Source organism: Terrapene carolina, unplaced genomic scaffold (assembly GCF_002925995.2).
Source record: "Terrapene carolina triunguis isolate 2854851 unplaced genomic scaffold, T_m_triunguis-2.0 Scaffold194, whole genome shotgun sequence".
Taxonomy (NCBI): domain Eukaryota; kingdom Metazoa; phylum Chordata; order Testudines; family Emydidae; genus Terrapene; species Terrapene triunguis.
In genome coordinates, this window is record NW_020664545.1 from 724644 (window position 1) to 731252 (window position 6609).

The window sequence follows — 6609 nt, forward strand, 5'->3', positions numbered from 1 at the left end:
TGGCCACGATTGGGCCGCCCTCTTCATATTCAACCTAAACACTCCATCTCCTCAGTTCATCCCATGCTCCACCCTAAATAATTCCTTTCTCCTAAGTTTTTACACCTTTCAAATAGTGGTAGACTGTTACAGTATTCTCAGTTCAGTCCTCTCTTAGCCAAGTCAGTCTGTAGCTTTTAATCTTTCCTCATGGGTCAGTCTCTCTAGTTCAGAAGTTGCAGACTCCCAGCACCTGCTAAGTAAAGAATTCAGACTAGAGACAAGCCCTTGATACAGTTTCTGGGCAGAATGATGATTTTACTCATGACTGATGCAAGGACTGTTGTTCATAAGCTGATGCTTTAACTATCAGCCCTATTCTGTAGCAGGAGACTCTAAGGAGGCGCCCCCCCCCCCCCGGTCACAGACAGAGTAGCAAAGGCAGTTAATGGAGAATTGCTTGATTTCCCCAAGGAAGTGGGAAGTCCTAATGAGATGCACTTGTCTGGCACGGGTCTGTGCCTCTCTGCAAGAGAGGCTGGGTGTTTTGGCAGGCTACCTGCTGTCAGGCAGGAAAGTGAAAACCTTTGTTAGAGACTTGGGTCATGTCAGGCCAGTAAGCACAGCAGCCTCCAGGCCTGGCAGCAGCAGTGGCTGTGAACCAGTCTGAGCTCTCTTGGCAGTAACCCTTGGTAAAGACTTTTTTAATATCTGTTTCAGAGCCGTGTCCTCCGGCCACAGCTGGAGCAGATGATTTAGTGGATTTCTTAGGGTGAATGGTCTGTGGGTGTCAACAGGTCCATAGACAGCAAGAGGTGAGCATTGTACACAATGGTTCCCATGGCTGGGTGGTAAAGCAGTTAGCTGGTCCTGGGTGTTTTCCATCGGCTATGCCATACAAAGACTCTGTGTACTAGACCTCATGGACTGGCCACCCTGCCAAAACGGGGGCCAGCAGGGGCAGTTCGTGAAATGGTGAAAGGAACAGACAGGAGCCTAGAGTTCTATTTTTGGCTCTGCCATTCGCTCCCCATGTGGCTCTGGGCAAATCCCTTCCCTGCTCTGCTGCCATTGTAAATACAGGATAATACCTCACACGGGTGAGGCTTCATTCTTCATTGCTTCTCAACTGCAAGAGAAGTGCCAGTTCTTTTGGAATCCCATCTCAACTGTGGTAGTCTGACAGAGGAGTGGTATGCAAAGGGGATATTTCCTAGCGTACGTTGGGACAATGTGCTGCTGGAGCCCTCAGCATCGAGTTGGAGAGAAAACGTGACCCCCAACACCACATGCTTTGTTGATTTTAGGATGCCACATCAAAGGGGGTCATAACAAAAGGAGGGAAGTGAATGACACAGGAGGGAAAGCCATTTGTGTGCATTGAACAGCAGCATCTCACAAAGCGTAGGCTCACTTTCTTCCTTCCTTGGGACTGGCCATGCCCTGCATAGTACTTATCAGTTCATCCCTTTATCTCCTACAAAAAACATGTTTAGATTCTATCAGTATATTACAATGTTACTCTAGCAGCTCGTAAAAGGGATGGAGTCGGAGCATAGTTTACTGCCTAGAAGTCCTGAATGCGGTACTGTGGCATTGCATCCCTCCAATCTCTAATATACACACACATTAGTTCCATTTCATTCTAGCAATAAGCCAATAACTTGCAGCAGCAGTGACCGCATGGGCTGTTGGTTGCTGCAAAGTGCTGTAACTCATCCAATGAGCTCTCTATTTCTACAGCATCCTACAATCCCTAGCAGGTGATAAAATCTCACTTGTATGTGGAGCAGATGCTAAGCATCCCTGCGACACCTGAATTATGGCAGAAATAGACCAAGAAGGAAGGTGTGGGAGGGAACCCTGTAAAGATAAATGTGGCTGAATCAGGCTTCACACATTAGACAGTAAATCCCCAATGGAGGAGGGAAACTGAACCTCAGGTGGAGAAGAAGAATCAGAATTCCAGATTCAACAGTGGGATCTTAATGCCCAAGCTATGTTTTCCTCACCCTGTCAGTCACACCTGTCCAGGGTGCCACTGTGATTCTGTAACCCTGCAGCTCGCTAGAAGACCTGTCCGTGCTCACCCACCTGCCCTACCATGTTAAGGTGCATACAGGAGCTACCAATTGAACTCAATCAGTTTGGAAACTGATGTAGCTGAAGCAGTGCCGCCTCCTTTTTGTGGGCACTTAAATCTGCTTAAGATAGCCTTGTATTTATTGAGCACAAGCCAGTAAGGAATTGACTTATGCCACAGAGATGTGTGGTTCTCTCAAACTGATTTAAGAATGTCCACACAAGAAGTGCGTGGGGAAGGTTGCACTGATTTAGCTACATCAGTTTCTAAACCAATTCAGTTAAACTGGTACAGCTTTTTGTGTTTAGACAAGGATTAACAAAGAGATCATGCAGGCACACAGCCTTATGTATCCCAAGTGTATATCCTGGGGCGTATAGTTTTGGGATGTGGGTTAGGCACATGCCTAGCATAGTGCCTCATGGCTGTGCACTGCTGCTTTGGAGATTTGCAGCTGTACAGACAACATTTCTGAATGTAAGGGCCTGGTCCACAGCCTACTGAGGTGAGTGGAAGGATTCCTGTCTCAGCCATATTCGCATTAAATCCCCTTTTGGAAGAGGACTGAGTTGCATATTTGGTCAAATTGTGCTTCTTTTGCATGTGGGGGGAATCTGGTATATTGGTGCTTTGTTTCTGATACTGGTATGTCAAATGTCTCCCTGCATTGGTCATGTATGAGGACTCAAGTAAAGCTGGCTTTACATGGCCATTTTCTGCTCAATACCATGGCAACACCAGGAACACATGATGGTGAAGGATTTTGATGCTGAATCTGAGATACAAAGTGCCTTCAGGAAATAGAAAGCATTTACAGAGGTTTAATAGGAATTAGTTCCCTTGTTAAGCTGCCACCATGTTTGCTGTTGAAGTTGGGGTGCAGGGGAAAGTGGTAACTGCTACTTTGACTCGGAGTTAGAGGGATTCCTTTTGCCAATCTAGAGCTGGTTTGTCCCGAGATCATTCTCTATTGTTATAGGAAACCACAGTTCAGCCCTGCACAAACCCCCACACTCTAGAGCTAAACATAACCATCTCTGCTTAGAGCCACACCTGGGAGAGCCAGAGAACTTGGCAAAACAAAGGAAAATCTTTATGGAAGGGGACCTTATGGTGTAGCATTTTCTTTTTGTTTAGTTGCTTCATGGTTTCGGCTGCTGTTTTGTTTTCCTCCTGGACATAGTGTGATCAGATAGCAAGTGTGAAAAATCAGGACAGGGGATGGGGGGGTAATAGGAGCCCATATAAAAAAAAGCCCCAAATATCGGGACTGTCCCTATAAAATCGGGACATCTGGTCACCCTACCTGGACATGTTGTCTGGTGTTTATCCCATTGTTTTGTCTCTAACGCCATTTGGCTCTAGGACGTGAACAGTAAATCTGGGACTGGAGAATGTTTAGGCTGAACAAACTCCACGTTCCTGAGAGGGGGAGACTCCGGTGCTGAGGCATCTTCCTCACCTCTCTGGAAGCACAAACAGCCTAGTTTAGCTAATGACTGACAGGTAGGCGGGCAGCTGGGGAGCCTCTGTGTAGTCCAAATAATAAATAACTGGTGCTTTTTTGGCACTGTAAGTGATGGCCAGGGGACATGTGCTGGCTGGATTGATGGATTTGAGCCCCCTATGAAAAGGTACCTTGTGATAATTCTGTAGGGGACAGCAACCCTGATGGGCAGAGGAAGGTGAAGGTGAGAACAGTAATGGAAACAGGAAATAGAGGTGGATTAGATGTGTCTGGGGTTTAGTGTTTGCTAAGACTCTTGAGTGTCTGTGCATGCGTGTGTGCATCCTTAGCTGTGGAACAAACCTCTGGCTATTAAGGCATCCTAGCTAGAAACGCTGTGTGGCCCGGTATGTCTTGTACTTTGGTGTTTGTGTTACATTGCAGTTTGCTGTGCCACCCATCTGCTCTCAGTGAGCAAAAATTTAAATCTGTAAAAATAAAAAAGAATTACATTAGAACAAAGGAGGAATTCAATGGAATTTAGACTGAATATTGCACCATCATTTGTGACATTTTAAAACCAGGCTGGACAAAGCACTAGTAAAGATACAAGAGGGCCAGTCCTACAGTAGGGAATGGACTAGATGTGACCTCCTTGATCTCTTCCGTCTCTAGCTTCTTTGATTCCATTCAATGAGTGGTGCCATCTGTCATTTTCACCTTGAGTGAAGGCTACATTTGCTAATGCAACAATGGGATTGTCCAGAAGGATTTGGCAGCATTTCCTGTGTTAACAGTAAAACACTGGGGCTTCTTTCCTTAGCACGTAAGGCGACAGGATCTTCATCCTCTGAGCTTTCTCCCACCAATAGCTCTATGTCTGAGTAGTCAGTTATCGGAACGGGTGCGGGCGGAAGGAAGGGTAAGAAAGGAACTCTGTCAGCCCATGATGTGAAATCTTTTGCATTAGGAGACTTGGCACTAGTTCTGGGTCTTGGAACGGGATGGGATGAATTTCCCATGGTCAGCTCTCATGCATGCTCAGCTACTGGCCTACTGACTGAGAAGTCTATTCTGCACTCTATGCAGTGACATCCTGCATCTTGGGAACCATGTGGCACTTTTAAGTCACCTCCATAAAGAACTGTCTGGGCTGTTATACTGCACTAATCATGGAGGTGTCTAAATACCCCCGTTGGGGATCTGGAATTTCCCATCTTTTTTCTAACTACAGAATGTGTTGCAGCTGGAAGCCCCAAGCTCTTAAACCAGTGCACTGTATTTGGGTCCTGGTGGATTTTCCATCACTCACAAGTTTTAAATCAAGATTGGATGCTTTTCTAAAAGATCTGCTCTAGGGATTATTTGGGGGAAGTTCTATGCCCTGTGTCATACAGGAGCTCAGACTAGATCATCAAAATGATCTCTTTCTGGCACTGGAATCTAGTATTTGCATATAAAACATGACTATCAATTAGTGGTAGAGTGTCCCTTATTCACGATTGAGTAGGATTTCTAAAGCATCTGTCCGCGGGTTATCTAGGCACTGAACTGCAGCCTGTAGTGCAGCTCCCATCTTGTTCCAATTGCTCAATCTCTTTCTTTGCCTCCAGCAGGGTTCATTCCTCTTGCTGGTGCTGGGACAATGCTGTTTAGAGGAATGTTTTGATCTTGGCCCTAGTCTCTCTCTCTTTGACCTAAGCTGGGCTGGTTCTGTGGCAGTGCAGCAGTTTACGAGCACACCAGAACTGCAATAACCCTCCTACCTACCAGGATCTGAAAGTCAAGCTGGATCCACCAACCAGAAACATTTGACAAAGGGCCACAGGAAACCTTGGAGGCCCCGTGCAACGCTTGCTGTATTCAGTGAGTCGGCAATAGCATGAATGGCTAGCCCTGTGCATGGAACTTGGAGAACAATGTGTTATGGGTGCACAAGGAACAGAAGCCAGCTCAGTTTCTCTTAGCTGCATTGGCTCTAACAGATGTAATATGTTTAAAAAAAAAAAAAAAAAAAAAAAGGGCCTCAAATAAATCATCAGTTCTTCTGATAGGGAATGCCCAGAGGGACCAGGCCTGCTGAGTAAATGAGAGCTAGTTTACAGAATCACACTGCAGAGTGGAACTATATGTTAAATTCTCAGTTTGTTGCTGCCTAGGTGAATCCTTTTGGTAAGGATCTTGCTGCCAGGGAGTAAGCGTATTGAAAAGAATTCCCAGTTCTGATGGGATTGATCTGATGCAGCTAAGTTTTTGTTTTGTTTTGTTTTTGAGTCAATTCAGTGGTTTCAGATGAAGGCTTTTGAAAGGAGGACCAGTGTGATTCTTAGTTTCCAGTGTCACAGAGAAGAGGAAGTCTGAAATGCAGCAGTGCTCTCCAGAAAGAGTCCTCAGCATTTGCAGGCTGCAGTAGAACAGTGTTCACAGGATGGAAAAACTAGATTGTTTTGTGACCTAATATACGTTGAAATCCTTCTTCTGGATGTGAAGCCATGCCAGATAGGTCATGTGTGAAGGCATATAATCTGAAACAGCTTGGGTTTATGATATTCTTGCTTTTATGCTAATGTGTTTTCAGCAAAGCAAAGGGAAAGAGAACACGTGTCACTAGTGTAATAGTTAAGGGCCCCTTCTGTGACCCCTTGACACATGCACAGAGCAACTCTAGGGCTAGGTACGGCCTTGGGGGGGCATCAGAGCACCCTGCTCCCTTCCCAGGTCTGCAGTGGGGACCTGAGAGTAGCAGATGGTAGCCTACTGCATCTGCAGTGCCTCAGAACAGAGCGCATCCAGTGCTCAGCAAAAGCCCGTCCGTTCCCTCTCCTGGGCCTGCCAGAACCCACAGGTGAGAGCGCTAGGCCCACAGGCTGCTTTTACCCTGCCGACTTGGAGGGCCTGAGTGAGCCGAGAGTGCAGTTGTGGAGATTTGTGTGGGGCATGGTCCAGCTCCTGCCAGACCCCGCAGCCCCTGCAGGGGCTTCTCCAGGTGGGAACCAGGCGGGACGGTGCTGCTGTTGCTGTGGAGCATGTGAATGTGGATTCCAGAACTGCAGCTAAAGGATACATAGGAACTGGGTTTGTGCAAGTCCCTGTGCGCATG